The following is an 18,198-nucleotide window of genomic DNA, read 5'->3' on the forward strand; positions in this document are numbered from 1 at the left end:
GCAGAGACACAGGCAGAGGGAGAAGCAGGCTCCATGCACCGGGAGCCCGACGTGGGATTCGATCCCCGGTCTCCAGGATCGCGCCCTGGGCCAAAGGCAGGCGCCAAACCGCTGCGCCACCCAGGGATCCCCACAACTCGTTTTTATATCAGACTGTAAATTTCCAATTTTTTTCTCTTTTCCCACCTTAACTACAATCTTTTACCACCTCTCCATTTTTAAGATTCCTCCTTTTGACTTTCATATTTCTACAATTATAGGTCCTAAATATATTTTCCACTTCTAGATTCCCTTCCACATACTCAACTTAATTTTGGGAGATACACAGGATGGTTTTGTTTTGTTTTGTGTTGTGTTGTTTGATTTCTCTGCCTCATTTTGTTCTGCAATGGTGGAATACCTTCTAAAACATGATAAGTATGCACCCAGAACCAAGTGGTAGACTATGCTGGTTCTTTCTGTGAGATTCCTCATTCCCATTCTTTTATATCATTTATATTGGTGGTCAGTGTTGAGGCCCTCTACAAGTATTTCCTATGACCCAGCAATTGCACTGTTGGGGATCTACCCCAAAGATACAGATGCAATGAAATGCCGGGACACCTGCACCCCGATGTTTCTAGCAGCAATGTCCACAATAGCCAAACTGTGGAAGGAGCCTCGGTGTCCATCGAAAGATGAATGGATAAAGAAGATGTGGTCTATGTATACAATGGAATATTACTCAGCCATTAGAAACGACAAATACCCACCATTTGCTTCAACGTGGATGGAACAGGAGGGTATTATGCGGAGCAAAATAAGTCAATCAGAGAAGGACAAACATTATAAAGTCTCATTCATTTGGGGAATATAAATAATAGTGAAAGGGAATAGAAGGGAAGAGAGAAGAAATGTGTGGGACATATCAGAAAGGGAGACAGAACATAAAGACTCCTGACTGGGAAACGAACTAGGGGTGGTGTAAGGGGAGGAGGGCGGGGGGTGGGGTGAATGGGTGGCAGGCACTGAGGGGGGCACTTGACGGGATGAGCACTGGGTGTTATTCTGTATGTTGGCAAATTGAACACCAATAAAAATAATTATTAAAAAATAAAAAAAAAATAAACTGACATCAAAAAATGAAAAAAAAATTGAGACAGCATCTTCTAACATACAGAACTTAATACACTCAGAAACAAGAGGATCACCCTCTAGAACCCCACAGGTAGACTACATTCTCCCTCCACTACAACCTTGTCACCACCACCATCTCGCAGTGCCCCACTTTTTTCTTTCTTCTCCTGTTTTTTTCTTTTTTCTTTTTCATTTCTTTCTTTCCCCTCTCTTCTTCTTTATGATTCCTGGCCTTTATTTTATACTACTTTGTTTTAAAATTTGTTTTTTAACTTCAGGGTTCCTTTGTTTTATTTTGTCCTGATCTTTGTTTTCAATTTCTGGTCTCTGACCTAAGCAGAATCATCTAGGGTGAAATTTACTTAGGTTGTAGTTGATATTCTTGACACAGCCCACTCATACAGCCACTCTGCACTGGGAGATTGACTAGAAAGAAGAACTTACCACAAAAGAAAGAATCAGAAACAGTGCTCTCTGCCACAGAGTTACAGAATTTGGATCACAATTCAATGTCAGAAAGCCAATTCAGAAGCAAAATTATAAAGCTACAGGTGGCTCTGGAAAAAAAAGCAAAAAGGATTCAAGAGACTTCCTGACTGCAGAATTTAGATCTAATCAGGCCAAAATTAAAAATGAATTACATGGGAGGCAGGGCAAGATGGCGGAAGAGTAGGGTCCCCAAGTCAACTGTCCCCACCAACTTCCCTAGATAACTTTCAAATCATCCTGAAAACCTATGAATTCGGCTGGAGATTCAAAGAGAGAACAGCTCGAATGCTACAGTGAAAAGAGTTAGTGCTTCTATCAAGGTAGGAAGATGGAAAAAATAAAGAAATAAATAAGCATCCAAGAGGGAGGGGCCCCTGAGAGGAACCGGGCTAAGGCCGGGGATGAGAGCCTCCAGGACAGGAAAGCCCAGTCCCAGAGAAGCAGGACTTCCTGGTCGAAAAGGCTGTCGCAGGGAACTCGGTCAGGATTCCAGGAGGGGCAATGAAACCCTCACGGTTCCAGGGTCAAAAACAGAGCAAGAGCGTCCCGGGGGAGAGCGCGCCAAAACCACTGGCTGAGTTCCCTAAAGGGATGGAGTGCATGCCCCATCAGGGCCCCGGAGCAGCTCAGGCGGTGGCTCAGGTGGTGGCTCCGCACAGAGGGGGCTTCGCGGCGTGGGACCGGGATTCCAGCAGCGCAGGCCCCGAAGTCCAGGGCGACAGGGGACACAGCCCAAGATCGGGCGATCCCACAGGACAGGCAGAGGAGGGGAGGACACAGAACAGCAAAACTCTCCTATCGCTGGGAGGCCCCGAGCTGTGCAGATCAGCAACCGCCACCCCCGGAGCATGAAGGCCCCTGTGGACTAGGAGACTGTGGTAGTTACTGCCGGAGCTGACTCTAGGGCTGGAGAGCTTGCTGCCACCACAGTTGTTATTCCTCCTGGTGTCACCTTGTACCTGGGACTGAGTGGGGCCACCAAGGAGCAAGGGGTAAACAACTCCCACTGTACCATGCACCTGAAACGGGGTGGGGAAGCTCCCCCAGGTGCACACACCTGAGAATCCGCACAGCAGGACCCTCCCCCAGAACATCAGTTGGAAGGACAGGGGAAGAGCAAGTTCTTGACCAAGCAGCACTGGAAAGTTCCAGGGGAAGTATAGGGACTTACAGTATATAGAATCAGAGGATACCACTCCTTGTTTTTTGTTTGTTTCCTCCACCTTTTTTTGGTCTCTTTTTCCTTCCTTTTTCCAGTACAACTTGTTTTTAGCCACTCTGCACTGAGTAAAATGATGAGAAGGAAGAACTCACCACAAAAGAAAGAATCAGAAACCGTGCTCTCTGCCACAGAATGACATAATTTGGGTTACAATTCGATGTAAGAAAGCCAATTCAGAAGCACAATTATAAAGCTACTGGTGGCTCTAGAAAAAAACAAAGGATTCAAGAGACTCCATGACTGCAGAATTTAGACCTAATCAGGCCGAAATTAAAAATCAAATAAAGGAGATGCAATCTAAACCTAACTCCTAAAGAAGAGGGTTAATGAGGAAGAAGAATGAGTGATTGACATAGAAGACAGGTTGATGGCAAGGAAGGAAGCTGAGGAAAAAAGAGAAAAACAATTGAAAGATCATGAGGAAAGGTTAAGGAAAATAAATGACAGCCTCAGAAGGAAAAATCTAGGTTTAATAGGGGTACACGAGGGCATAGAATGGGACAGAGGATCAGAAAAGTGTGATTGGGGGAGGCAAGGTCAAGATGGCAGAAGAGTAGGGTCCCAAGTCAACTGTCCCCACCAAATTACCTAGATAACCTTCAAATCATTCTGAAAACCTACAAATTCGGCTTGAGATTTATTATTTATTTATTTATTTATTTATTTATTTATTTATTTAATAAAATAATTTTTATTGGTGTTCAACTTACCAACATACAGAATAACACCCAGTGCTCATCTCATCAAGTGTCCCCCTCAGTGCCCATCACCCACTGACCCCCACCCCCGCCCTCCTCCCCTTTCACCACCCCCAGTTCGTTTCCCAGAGTTAGGAGTCTTTATGTTCTGTCTCCCTTTCTGATATTTCCCACACATTTCTTCTCCCTTCCCCTATATTCCCTTTCACTATTATTTATATTCCCCAAATGAATCAGACAATATAATGTTTGTCCTTCTCTGATTGACTTATTTCACTCAGCATAATACCCTCCAGTTCCATCCACATCGAAGCAAATGGTGGGTATTTGTCATTTCTAATGGCTGAGTAATATTCCATTGTATACATAAACCACATCTTCTTTATCCATTCATCTTTCCATGGACACCGAGGCTCCTTCCACAGTTTGGCTATTGTGGACATTGCTGCTAGAAACATCGGGGTGCAGGTGTCCCGGCGTTTCATTGCATCTGAATCTTTGGGGTAAATCCCCAGCAGTGCAATTGCTGGGTCATAGGGCAGGTCTATTTTTAACTCTTTGTGGAACCTCCACAGTTTTCCAGAGTGGCTGCACCAGTTCACATTCCCACCAACAGTGTAAGAGGGTTCCCTTTTCTCCGCATCCTCTCCAACATTTGTTGTTTCCTGCCTTGTTAATTTTCCCCATTCTCACGGGTGTGAGGTGGTATCTCATTGTGGTTTTGATTTGTATTTCCCTGATGGCCAGTGATGCAGAGCATTTTCTCATGTGCATGTTGGCCATGTCTATGTCCTCCTCTGTGAGATTTCTCTTCATGTCTTTTGCCCATTTCATGATTGGATTGTTTGTTTCTTTGGTATTGAGTTTAAGAAGATCTTTATAGATCTTGGAAACTAGCCCTTTATCTGATACGTCATTTGCAAATATCTTCTCCCATTCTGTAGGTTGTCTTTTAGTTTTGTTGATTGTATCCTTAAAGACCCCGAATAGCCAGGGGAATTTTAAAAAAGAAAACCATATCTGGGGGCATCACAATGCCAGATTTCAGGTTGTACTACAAAGCTGTGGTTATCAAGACAGTGTGGTACTGGCACAAAAACATACACATAGATCATTGGAAGAGAATAGTACCCAGAAGTGGACCCTGAACTTTATGGCCAACTAATATTCGATAAAGGAGGAAAGACTATCCATTGGAAGAAAGAGAGTCTCTTCAATAGACGGTGCTGGGAAAATTGGACATCCACATGCAGAAGAATGAAACCAGACCACTCTCTTTCACCATACACAAAGATAATTTCAAAATCGATGAAAGATCTAAATGTGACACAAGATTCCATCAAAATCCTAGAGGAGAACACAGGCAACACCCTTTTTGAACTCGGCCACAGTAACTTCTTGCAAGATACATCCATGAAGGCAAAAGAAACAAAAGCAAAAATGAATTATTGGGACTTCATCAAGATAAGAAGATTTTGCACAGCAAAGGATACAATGGGCTTGAGATTTAAAGAGAGAACAGCTGGAATGCTACAATGAGAAGAGTTCATGCTTCTATCAAGGTAGGAAGATGTGGGGTGGGGAGAAATAAAGAAACAAAAGGCATCCAAGGGGGAGGGCCCCACCAGGAGCTGGGCTAAGGCCATGGCGAGTGTCCCTAGGACAGGAAAGCCTCATCCTGGAGCAGCAGGGGTTTCGCCAATCTTCCCGGGAGATGGAGCAGGATCGTCCTCCTGTGCCTCAAACATAAGTTACACTTTTCTGAAAAGAATCCCCAAATTTTGCTGATATTGAAAAGGAGTTAAAGGCAGATAGTCTTAACTCTAATATTCAGTTATTTCCACCGTGGGAAATGTGTGTCAATGTTGAACCTGGTTAGGGAAGCTGAGTGCCCTGGTACTGTTTCCATTATAGTTGTCCTCTCCCCAGTCAACCTCACGTAAGTTTTTTTGTTTTTGTTTTTGTTTTTGTTTTTTTGTAGAAAAACCCTATTTTTCCTTGAGAAGCTACTGTGCCTACAGCCAGTGAACAACGAAGCCTTTGCGGCATTACCCCAGCCAGGAGGTCAGATTAGAGAGTAGCGTCCTATCTCTGGATACCTGCGTTGCTCTTTGCTGGCAAATAAAAGAATTTGTTGTCAAAAAAAAAAAAAAGGAGGGGCGGGGATGCCCTCAGGCTAACTGGGAAACTAGCAGAGCACCAGAGCCCCAGGGAGAGCACGCCACACCCCGCGGCCGAGCTCCCTAAAGGGCTGCAGCCCACACCCTGCTAGACCCGGGAGCAGCTCTGAGGCGGATCCGGTGGAGGCTCCGTGGGGAGGGGGCTGCGCGGCCAGGAGCGGGAATCCAACACGCAGACACGGGAGCACAGGGCGCCGGGGACACAGCCCAAGATCCTGCCTCCCCCCGGGACAGGCAGAGGCCAGGAGGGCCCAGGACCCCAAGGACGCTCCTGCCCCGAGCTGAGCAGATCAGCGGCCCCGCCCCTGGAGCATCCAGGCCCCTGCAGACTGAGAGCTCCGTAGTTACTGCAGGAACTGACTCCAGCTGCTACTGTTGTTCCTCCTGGGGCCTCACAGGATGAACTACCCCCACTGAGCCTCACAGTCGTCTCACTGGATAAACAGCTTAAACATTTTCACTGAGCCCTGCACCAGGCAGGGGGCTGAGCAGCTCCCCCAAGTGCTAAAACCTGAAAATCAGCACAGCAGGCCCCTCCCCTAGAAGACCAGTTAGATGGACAAGGGAAAAACAAATTATTGACCAACCAGCACATCTCCAAAGCAACAAGAGCTTTACATGATACACAGGAAAAGATAGATTTCGCGGATATTTAAGAAACTTTACATCCAAACGCAACGGAATACGTATTCTTCTTAAGTGCACATGGAACTTTCTCCAGAATAGACCACATACTGGGTCACAAATCAGGTCTTAATTGATACCAAAGGTTGTATCATCCCCTGCATATTTTCAGACCATAATGCTTTAAAATTAGAACTAAACCAAAAGAAGTTTGGAAGGACTTCAAACACGTGGAGGTTAAAGACCATCCTGCTAAAAGATGAAAGGGTCAACCAGGAAATGAGGGAAGAATTAAAAAGATTCATGGAAACTAATGAGAGTAGAGATAGAACCGTTCAAAATCTTTGGAATACAGCAAAAACAGTCCTAAGGGGGAAATACATCGCAATACAAGCATCCATCCAAAAACTGGAAGGAACTCAAATACAAGAGCTAACCTTACACATAAAGGAGCTAGAGAAAAAACGGCAAATAGATCCTACACCCAGCAGAAGAAGTGAGTTAATAAAAATATGAGCAGAACTCAATGAAATCGAGACCAGAAGAACTGTGGAACAGATCAACAAAACCAGGAGTTGGTTCTTTGAAAGAATTAATAAGATAGATAAACCATTAGCCAGCTTTATTAAAAAAAAGAGAGAGAAGACTCAAATAAATAAAATCATGAATGAGAAAGGAGAGATCACTACCAACACCAAGGAAATACAAACGATTTTAAAAACATATTATGAACAGCTATACGCCAATACATTAGGCATCTAGAAGAAATGGACGCATTCCTGGAAAGCCACAAACTACCAAAACTGGAACAGGAAGAAATAGAAAACCTGAACAGGCCAATAACCAGGGAGGAAATTGAAGCAGTCATCAACAACCTCCCAAGACACAAAAGTCCAGGGCCAGATGGCTTCCCAGGGGAATTCTATCAAACGTTTAAAGAAGAAACCATACCTATTCTACTAAAGCTGTTTGGAAAGATAGAAAATTTGTTCTATGGGGCCAGCATCACCTTAATTCCAAAACCAGACAGAGACCCCACCAAAAGGAGAATTATAGACCAATATCCCTGATGAACATGGATGCAAAAATTCTCAACAAGATACTAGCCAATAGGATCCAAGAGTACATTAAGAAAAGTATTCACCATGACCAAGTAGGATTTATTCCCGGGACACAAGGATGGTTCAACATTCGTAAAACAATCAATGTGATTCATCATATCCGCAAAAGAAAAACCAAGAACCATAGGATCCTCTCAATAGATGCAGAGAAAGCATTTGACAAAATACAGCATCCATTCCTGATCAAACCTCTTCAGAGTGTAGGGATAGAGGGAACATTCCTCAACATCTTAAAAGCCATCTACGAAAAGCCCACAGCAAATATCATTCTCAATGGGGAAGCACTGGGAGCCTTTCCCCTAAGATCAGGAACAAGACAGGGATGTCCACTCTCACCACTGCTATCCAACATAGTCCTGGAAGTCCTAGCCTCTGCAATCAGACAACAAAAAGACATTAAAGGCATTCGAATTGGCAAAGAAGAAGTCAAACTCTCCCTCTTTGCCAATGACATAATACTCTACATAGAAAACCCAAAAGCCTCCACCCCAAGATTGCTAGAACTCTTACAGCAATTTAGCAGCGTGGCAGGATACAAAATCAATGCCCAGAAGTCAGTGGCATTTCTAGACACTAACAATGAGACTGGAGAAAGAGAAATTAAGGAGTCAATCCCATTTACAATTGCACCCAAAAGCATAAGATACCTAGGAATAAACCTCACCAAAGAGGTAAAGGATCTATACCCTAAAAACTATAGAACACTTCTGAAAGAAATTGAGGAAGACACAAAGAGATGGAAAAATATTCCATGCTCATGGATTGGCAGAATTAATATTGTGAAAATGTCAATGTTACCCAGGGCAATTTACACGTTTAATGCAATCCCTATCAAAATACCATGGACTTTCTTCAGACAGTTAGAACAAATTATTTTAAGATTTGTGTGGAATCAGAAAAGATCCCGAATAGCCAGGGGAATTTTAAAAAAGAAAACCATATCTGGGGGCATCACAATGCCAGATTTCAGGTTGTACTACAAAGCTGTGGTCATCAAGACAGTGTGGTACTGGCACAAAAACAGACACATAGATCAATGGAACAGAATAGAGAACCCAGAAGTGGACCCTGAACTTTATGGTCAACTAATATTCGATAAAGGAGGAAAGACTTTCTTCCCCTGGAAGAAAGACAGTCTCTTCAATAAATGGTCCTGGACATTTATTGGACATCCACATGCAGAAGAATGAATCTAGACCACTCCCTTGCACCATACACAAAGATAAACTCAAAATGGATGAAAGATCTAAATGTGAGACAAGGTTCCATGAAAATCCTAGAGGAGAGCACAGGCAACACTCTTTTTGAACTCGGCCACAGTAACTTCTTGCATGATACATCCACGGAGGCAAAAGAAACAAAAGCAAAAATGAATTATTGGGACTTCCTCAAGATAAGAAGCTTTTGCAGAGCAAAAGATACAGTCAACAAAACTAAAAGACAACCTACAGAATGGCAGAAGATATTTGCAAATGACGTATCAGATAAAGGTCTAGTTTCCAAGATCTATCAAGAACTTCTTAAACTCAACACCAAAGAAACAAACAATCCAATCATGAAATGGGCAAAAGATATGAAGAGAAATCTCACAGAGGAGGACATAGACATGGCCAACATGCACATGAGAAAATGCTCTGCATCACTGGCCATCAGGGAAATACAAATCAAAACCACAATGAGATACCACCTCAGACCAGTGAGAATGGGGAAAATTAACAAGGCAGGAAACAACAGATGTTGGAGAGGATGCGGAGAAAAGGGACCCCTCTTGCACTGTTCGGGGAAACATGACCTGGTGCAGCCACTCTGGTAAACTGTGTGGAGGTTCCTCAAAGAGTTAAAAATAGACCTGCCCTACGACCCAGCAATTGCAGTGCTGGGGATTTACCCCAAAGATGCAGATGCAATGAAACGCCGGGACACCTGCACCCCAATGTTTCTAGCAGCAATGTCCACAATAGCCAAACTGTGGAAGGAGCCTCGGTGTCCATGGAAAGATGAATGGATAAAGAAGATGTGGCTTATGTATACAATGGAATATTACTCAGCCGGTAGAAATGACAAATACCCACCATTTGCTTCAAGGTGGATGGAACTGGAGGGTATTATGCTGAGTGAAATGAGTCAATCGGAGAAGGACAAATATTATATGTTCTCATTCATTTGGGGAATATAAATAATAGTGAAAGGGAATAGAAGGGAAGGGAGAAGAAATGTGTGGGAAATATCAGAAAGGGAGACAGAACATAAAGACTCCTAAGTCTGGGAAATGAAGTAGGGGTGGTGGAAGGGGAGGAGGGTGGGGGTTGGTGGTGAATGGGTGACAGGCACTGAGGGGGGCACTTGACGGGATGAGCACTGGGTGTTATTCTGTATGTTGGCAAATTGAACACCAATAAAAAATAAATTTATTATTAAAATAAATAAATAAATAAATAAAAATAAAAAAGTAATATTATTCACCATGACCAAGTGGCATTTATTCCCGGGATGCAAGGATGGTTCAATACTCATAAAGCAATCAATGTGATAGATCATATCAACAAGAGAAGAAACAAGAACCATGTGATCCTCTCAATAGATTCAGAGAAAGCATTTGACAAACTACAGTATCTATTCCTGATCAAAACTCCAGAGTGTAGGCGTAGTCAGAACATTCCTCATATCTTAAGAGCCATCTATGAAAAGGCCACAGTGATTATCACTCTCAAAGGGGAAACACTGGGAGCTTTTTGCCTAATTTCAGGAACATGACAGGGATATCCACTCTCACCACTGCTATTCAACATAGTCCTAGATGTCCTAACCTCAATAATCAGGCAACAAAAAGAAATAAAAGGCATTCACGTTCAGAAAAGTGGAGTCAAACCCTCTCTCTTTGCAGATGACATGATACTGTACATAGAAAACCCAAAGACTCCACCCCCAGCTCCCTAGAACTTATACAGCCATTCGGCAGTGTGGCAAGATACAAAATCAATGCCCAGAAATCAGTGGCATTTCGTGACACTAACAATGAGACTGAAGAAAGAGAAATTAAGGAATCAATCCCATTTACATTTGCACCCAAAAGCATAAGATACCTAGGAATAAACCTAACCAGAGAGGTAAAGGATCTATACCCTAAAAACTACAGAACACTTCTGAAAAAAATTGAGGAAGACACAAAGAGATGGAAAAGTATTTCATGGTCATGGATTGGCAGAATTAATATTGTGAAAATGTCAATGTTACCCAGGGCAATTTACACGTTTAATGCAATCCCTATGAAAATTCCATATACTTTTTTCATACAGTTGGAACAAATCATCCTAAGTTTTGTGTGGAGTAAAAAAAGACCCCGAATATCCAGGGGAATATTAAAAAGAAATCCATAGCTGGGGGCATCACAATGCCAGATTTCAGGTTGTACTACAAAGCTGTGATCATCAAGACAGTGTGGTGTTGGCACAAAAACAGACACAAAGATCAATGGAACAGGATAGAGAATCCAGAAATGGACCCTCAACTCTATGGTCAACTGATATTCGACAAAGCAGGAAACAATATCCACTGGAAAAAGCACAGTCTCTTCAATAAATCGTGTTGGGTTAATTGGACAGCCACATGCAGAAGAATGAAATTAGACCACTCTCCTGCACCATACACAAAGATAAACTCAAAATGGATGAAAGAACTAAATGTGAGTCAAGATTCCATCAAAATCCTAGAGGAGAACACAGGCAACACCCTTTTTGAACTTGGCCACAGCAACTTCTCGGAAGAAACACCTATGAAGGCAAGGGAGACAAAATAAAAATGAACAAGTGGGACTTAATCAAGATATATGTATTTATAAAATAGAATATTACTCAACCATTACAAAGAATGAAATCTAACCATTGCAATGACATGTATGGAGCTACAGCATACTATGCTAAGTGAATAAATAAGTCAGAGAAATACAAATACTATATGATTTCACTCATATGAGATATTTAGGAAACAAAGCTGGAGGGTGCAAAATACAATGGTTTGTCTGAGATCAAATGATGTGTTAATGGAAAAGCCACATCTGGATCCCATTTACTCTTCTGCAAAATGACAAGATTTAGTTAGACGAGTTTCAGCATTTTGATCCTGTACTATAGCACATATTTCATTGTCCATACATTCCTGTTTTTTATAAAATGATCTCTATCCATTTAAGAAACAAAACAAAGGAGCAAGGGAGAAAAAAGAGAAAAACCAAGAAACAGACACCTAACTACAGAGAACAAAAATGATAGTTACCAGAGGGGAGGGGATCTGGGTATGGGGAAACGTGATGGGAATTAAGGAGGGCACTTATGAGGAGCATCAAATGATGCAAATAAAAACTATTATCGAATTTTAGTTAGCCATAATGTTGAGGGCCTATTTCTGGGTTCTCTAATCTGTTCTATTGATCTATATGTCCGTTTTTGTGCCAATACCACACTGTCTTGATGATCACAGCTTTGTAGTACAACTTGAAATACGGCATTGTGATGCCCCCGGCTCTGGAGTGCTTTTTCAATATTCCCCTGGCTATTCAAGGCCTTTTCCAATTCCACACAAAACTTAATATGATTTCTTCCAACTTTCTGAAGGAAGCCCATGGTATTTTTTGATAGGGATTGGAATGCAACTGATTTCTGTGTATTGATTTCGTATCCTGCCACATTACTGAATTGCTGTGTGAGTTCCAGCAATCTTGGGGTGGAGTCTTTTGTTTTTGTTTTTGTATTTTTTATAAATTTATTTTTTATTGGTGTTCAATTTACCAACACACAGAATAACACCCAGTGCTCATCCCATCAAGTGTCCCCCTCAGTGCCCATCACCCACTGACCCCCACTCCCCATCCTCCTCCCCTTCCAACACCTCTAGTTCGTTTCCCAGAGTTAGGAGTCTTCCATGTTCTGTCTCCCTTTCTGATATTTCCCACTTATTTTTTCTCCTTTCCCCTTTATTCCCTTTCCCTATTATTTATATTCCCCAAATGAATGAGACCATATAATGTTTGTCCTTCTCCGATTGACTTATTTCACTCAGCATAATACCCTCCAGTTCCATCCACGTCAAAGCAAATAGTGGGTATTTGTCGTTTCTAATGGCTGAGTAATATCCCATGTATGCATAAACCACATCTTCTTTATCCATTCATCTTTTGATGGACACTGAGGCACGGTGGAGAGTTTTAATCAAGGAAAGATGCTGTACTTTGTCAGATGCTTTTTCTGAATCTATTGAGATGACCATATGATTCTTGTCTTTTATTTATGTGGTATATATCACATTGATTGATCTGTTGATGTTGAACCATGCATGCAGCCCAGGAAAAAATCCCACTTGGTCGTGATGAATAACATTTTTAGTGTATTGTTGGATCCTACTTGCTAGTATCTTGGTGAGATAAAATATCTCAAAGCATCCATGTTCATCAGGGATATTGGTCTGTAATTCTCCTTTTTGATGAGGCCTTTGTCAGGTTTTGGATCAAGGTTATTCATTCATAGAATGAATTTAGAAGTTTTCCTTCCATTTCTATTCTTTCAAAAAGCTTCATAGGAGTAGATGTTATTTCTTCTTAAATGTTTGGTAGAATCCCCCTGTGAAGTCATCTGGCCCTGTATTCTTTTTGTGGGGAGGGGTGTGTGTGTCGGGGGGTGGTATTACAGGTTAAATTTCCTTGCTGGTTATGGGTCTGTTCAGTTTTTCTATTCCTTCATGTTTCAGTTCTGATAGCATATAAATTTCCAGGAATGCATCCATTTCTTCCAGATTACTTTGTTGACATATGTTCTTAAAGTCATTTATATTTTCTTGGTGTCTGTCATGATCTCTTTCATTGCTGATTTTATGAATTTGAGTCCTTTCTATTTTCTTTTTGATAAATATGGCTTGGGAACCTCTGATCTATAGCCAATGGGTCAGAAGCACAAGTGACACCTGGACTTGTGATTGGCATCTAAAAAGGAAGGGGAGTGGTCTTGTGGGGATGAACCAGTGGATTCTAATAATGCCTCCAGATAAGCAGTGTCAGGAATGAGTGCATTTCTAGGTCATTTCTCAGTTTCCCCCAAGGGATTCTCTTTTTACCTAGAGGTAGACCTTGTCCCTGTGTCCTCATATTGTTGACCTTTTTGCATGTCTGTATCCTGATATCCTCTATAAAGTCATCAGTCAAGTTGGACAACAGCCAGCCCCAAGGACTTCATTTTACCTTTGTCACCTCTGTAAAACCTCAATTCCAAATACAGTCACAATATGAGATTGTGAGTGCTGGGGCTCTAGCATATGGATTTGACAGTGTGCATGCCCATCCATGACAACAGCCAGGTTGCAGATAACAAACTCAAGTCCAGACCTGCTGAGTAGCTTACACTCCTTGCAGCAGGTGACTGGAAGGCTGGGATTTGATATTTGTTTTGGCACCAGCAGGTGCTAGAAATGGCCATGCCTGGAGCAATCGTTGCTCAAATGTGGATAACTCTGCACTCTCCCTTCCCCACAGTTCAGGCATCTGCGTCTAAAAGGAGAGACACATAGACCTTTCCTGGGCTGGAAAGACTACACATCAGCAGATGTGCCACGAAGTGAATGCTCCCCAGCAGGTCAGAACCCTTGATGGTGAAGAGATCCTGCTCAAGCATCCAAACTCTATTCAAAGTTTTCACCTTCCCCCTGTGACCCATGGAATTGGGGTTTCCTGTAGTGGCACAGGGTTCCCTAGTGTGTCTCGATAAAAATGGGAACAATTGCTACCCACGAGGGACAACAGGCATGAGAGTTGCAAGGATTGAGTAAGGACTGAGGTCTTCAGGATACACCATGGCTCTGTGCAGGACACAACCTAGAAGAGTTCAGGGACAGACATTTATGTACACCCCACATTTTCTTGATCCACTCATCCACTGATGAACACAGGTTGTCTCCTTATTATTATTTACAGTTGGTGACTGTAAATAATGCTGCAATGAACATGGGCTGCAGGTGTCTCTTCAAGAGACTAATTTAATTTCATGGGACATATACCCAGAAATAGCTTTGCTGAATCATATTCCTAACTTTCTAAGGATCCTTCACACTGTTTTCCAGAGTGGCTTCACCAGTTTGCATTCCTATCAACAGTGTGAGGGTATTCCTCTTTCTCCAGAGCCTCACCAATACTTGTTTCCTGTGTTGTTAATTTAGCCATTCTGGCAGGTGTGAGGTGGTATCTTATTGAGGGTTTGGTTTGCATTTCTCTAATGATGAGAGATGTAGAGCATCTTTCTATGTGTCTGTTGGCTCTCTAGATGTATTATTTGGAGAAATGTCAGGTCATGTCTTATGTCCATTTTTTTAAACTGGATTATTAGTTTTTTGCTATTGATTATGCAGCCTTTGAAGAGAAGGAAAATTATTTTTTTTCAGTGTAGTTTTTATTGCATTCTTAAGGTATCACAATTAAGTCTGAAAAATCGTCTGGCATCTTGCTGTTTCTGTTGCTGGACAACTCAGAGCTTATTCATCAGCCTGCGGAACTGTTCCTTTTTCAGAAACATAGACACTATCCAAAAATTTTCTGATATCCTTGTTTTTAACAGTTGTCGCCTGCTGGATCAAAGCAGCAAATTATTAACATTTGTGGTAACATGGATGGACCTGGAGGACATTAGGACAAGTGAAATAAACCAGACACAGCAGGGCAAATAGTGCATGATTCTTCTTAATGAGGCCCTAAAGCAGTTGAACATACAGATGTGCACAATAGGATGATGGTTACTAGTGAGGGGAAATGAGAAGATGGAGAGTTGTTTAAAGGGCATAAAGTTTTAGTTACTCAAGATGAGCGGGTTCCAGAGGACTGCTTTCCAATGTTCACAGCTAACAATGTAATGAACACAGTTAACTGTGTATTTAAAAACCTGTTAAGACAGTAGATTGTGTCTTGGGTGCTATTTCTGGAATTTGTCAAAACCACAACAAAGGAATACAAGGGACCTGCTGGAAGTGAGGGATATGTCTATGGCCTTGATTGCAGGAGTGGCGCATGTACACAAACCCACCAGATCATGTACATCGACCACGTGCAGTCTTCATACCATAAGAGCACATCAATAAAGCTGGAAAACAAAAACAAAATATATTGGAACACAGGATGCTTTCTTCTTGTGACTCCTAGTAAACATTTTTTGCATCTGGGGTTCTCATGTGACTCGTGGCCTTAGCCCACAAAGAGGTATTTTAATTTGTGAAACGGGGGAATGAAGGATGCTGCTTTTTAGTGGACAGAACCACCAAACAGCTCATCCAAGGATAGAGAGTCTGATCTGGTGATGATGTTGACAACAAAGAAATAGAAGGATGAGGAATTCCATCTGGGGCATTCTGGTCTGGATGGCCAAGACAACAGGTTCTACAGTCAACAGTTTGCAATGTAACATGAGACTACTTACAGAACCTCTCTGAGACTAATCAGCTCTAGCCATAAAAAGGGAAATATGAGAAATTACTCACTGGACAGGTGTGAGGATCAAAGGAGCTATTTGGAGTGCTGTACAGGAAACAACTGTGCATGAAACTTAGTAAAAATGTGTGATAACTACAAATTATAGTAGATTTGTTAATGCCAATAATTATAGCTTCCACCTGGGGACAGCCCTAACCATTGAGTGTACAAATCTGACACTCAGGGAGGGATTGTGAGTTGAAATTTCAGGTTCTAAAGATGTGCCCTGTTTGTGTTGGTGGTCTTTGTGTTCACCCACGACCACCAGGTGGCCAAGTGTCCTCCCCATGATCCATATTCCAGTGTGGCTCCCATTCTCATGACAGAAACCCAGCACACCCTGTGGATACAGGGAAATCTGGGCTTTTGAATATCGTAACATTCTGTTTCCACTTTCCATTTCCACTCCTCATCACTGTAAACTGCCAGCCTCCTCATCCTGCACATGGGTTGGGTCCTCTGTCACCTAGCCTATTGCTTTTCTTAATCTACTCATTCCTCTAAGCAAATTTACTGTATCCACTGCTTACTTTGTTCAATCATTTCTTCATCAACCGATATATATATATATATTCACCTTCAGACGATGTAACAGCTTGCCCTCACCTCAAGGCCAACATATTTCAGATCAATAACATCAGTTTCCATCTTCTGTTTTGGGTCATCACCATGAAATCATTCACCCAAACAACAGAGTTTGGGGCAATTCTTGCATCCTTTCTCTTCCTCATAACCAGCTCCGTTCGTTTTCTCTCCAAAGCATATGGGTATATATGAGATTAAATGCAGCAGTTATGAACCCACACATGCTGCTTACATATACATAGTATATCCAAATTCTCCTTGCCCTGTCACTACCCTAGATCAACTGCACTTCCTAAATATTCCTGCTCATCTCCTAGTCCCCCTCTGTATCCCCTCCTAATCCTCTTTCCACCCAAAAATGACCTATCACCTTTCTTACTTGACACAGTTCAGGGACATGTCCCTCTGAACACAGAGGTGTGGCCCTGGGAAACACCTTCCTATGACCTTTGTAGTATTAAATTGTCTAGAACCAGTCAGAGGAATGTCCACACTCAAGAAACCAGACAATAGAAGACACCACCTGAGGCACTGCTATACATTACTAGACAGCAGCAAAATTCCCAGGAAGACAAAATTACCCCAGTAGAAAACAGCTGCCATACTCCGTGTCCAGAGCCATGTGACTACTACATCATGGTCATGTTTAAGATAAGGAATGCAGATATCTGTATTATTACACTTCATGGTTGGGCTACAGCTCATTCATTCATTTATGAATGCCTTCAAATTTACCCCCATTGTCTCTTTACATCAAGAGGCCTCTGGAGGCACACCATAGCCCTGTAATCTGGGCTGTGCTGTCTGCCTTTCTCCAGGTCCACTGTGTCCCTAGCTCTACCCTGGGTGCCTTAGGCACTTGTGATGATTCCACACACAGAACAGGAAGAAATGTGGGAAACCAAACACCCCCCAAAGCATGATATCAAGGTCCACACACCCTCCTGAGGGTCACTTTCTCTCCTGTCCAAAATATTAGTGTGACCAACTTTCTTACTTCTACTAATCCATTGTTCTCTTAATATACTCTGAGAGAGACAGGGGCTTCATCCACTGGCAGCTCCAGATTCAGTCTTAAATATCCACAAACCAATCAAGAAACAGCTCTCCTTCTCAATCTCAAATTGTAAAACATAACACCAAGAGTCCTGCTTGATCACCTCTGATGACATCTGCTGTTTTGCCCAAGCCTGGTATCAGCAATTGGAGAATTTTCTTTATAGCCTGAGCCTGTAGACAGTGTGGGGTGCACAGTGCTGGTGGGCATGCCTCCAGCATTGGCATGACTGTTTTGTTCAAACTTCAGGACATGAAACACTTGTGGTTAGGAGAAGTGTATTTAAGGAAGGGAGACATAGATATGGGGGTTTGAGAGGGGCCCCGAGGATTTCCAATGGACTCGGGAAAAAAGAAAAAGGTGATTAAATGAAACAGTTTGAGTTAGTAATCATAGATTGCAAAACTTTTCATAAAAGAGAAGGAGGGGAAGAGAATGGAGAGGAGTGGAGAGGAGAGGAGAAGGAGGAGAGAGGAGGAGAAAGAGAGAAGAAGAAGGGAAGGAATGATAGAGGAGGGGAAGAAGAGAGACAAGTGGAGGAGAGGAGGAAGAGAAGAAGGAGGAGGGAGAAGAATAGAAGGAAAAAGAAAAAGGAGAGGGAAGTGGAGT

Source organism: Canis lupus, chromosome 14, assembly GCF_003254725.2.
Source record: "Canis lupus dingo isolate Sandy chromosome 14, ASM325472v2, whole genome shotgun sequence".
NCBI lineage: Eukaryota > Metazoa > Chordata > Mammalia > Carnivora > Canidae > Canis > Canis lupus.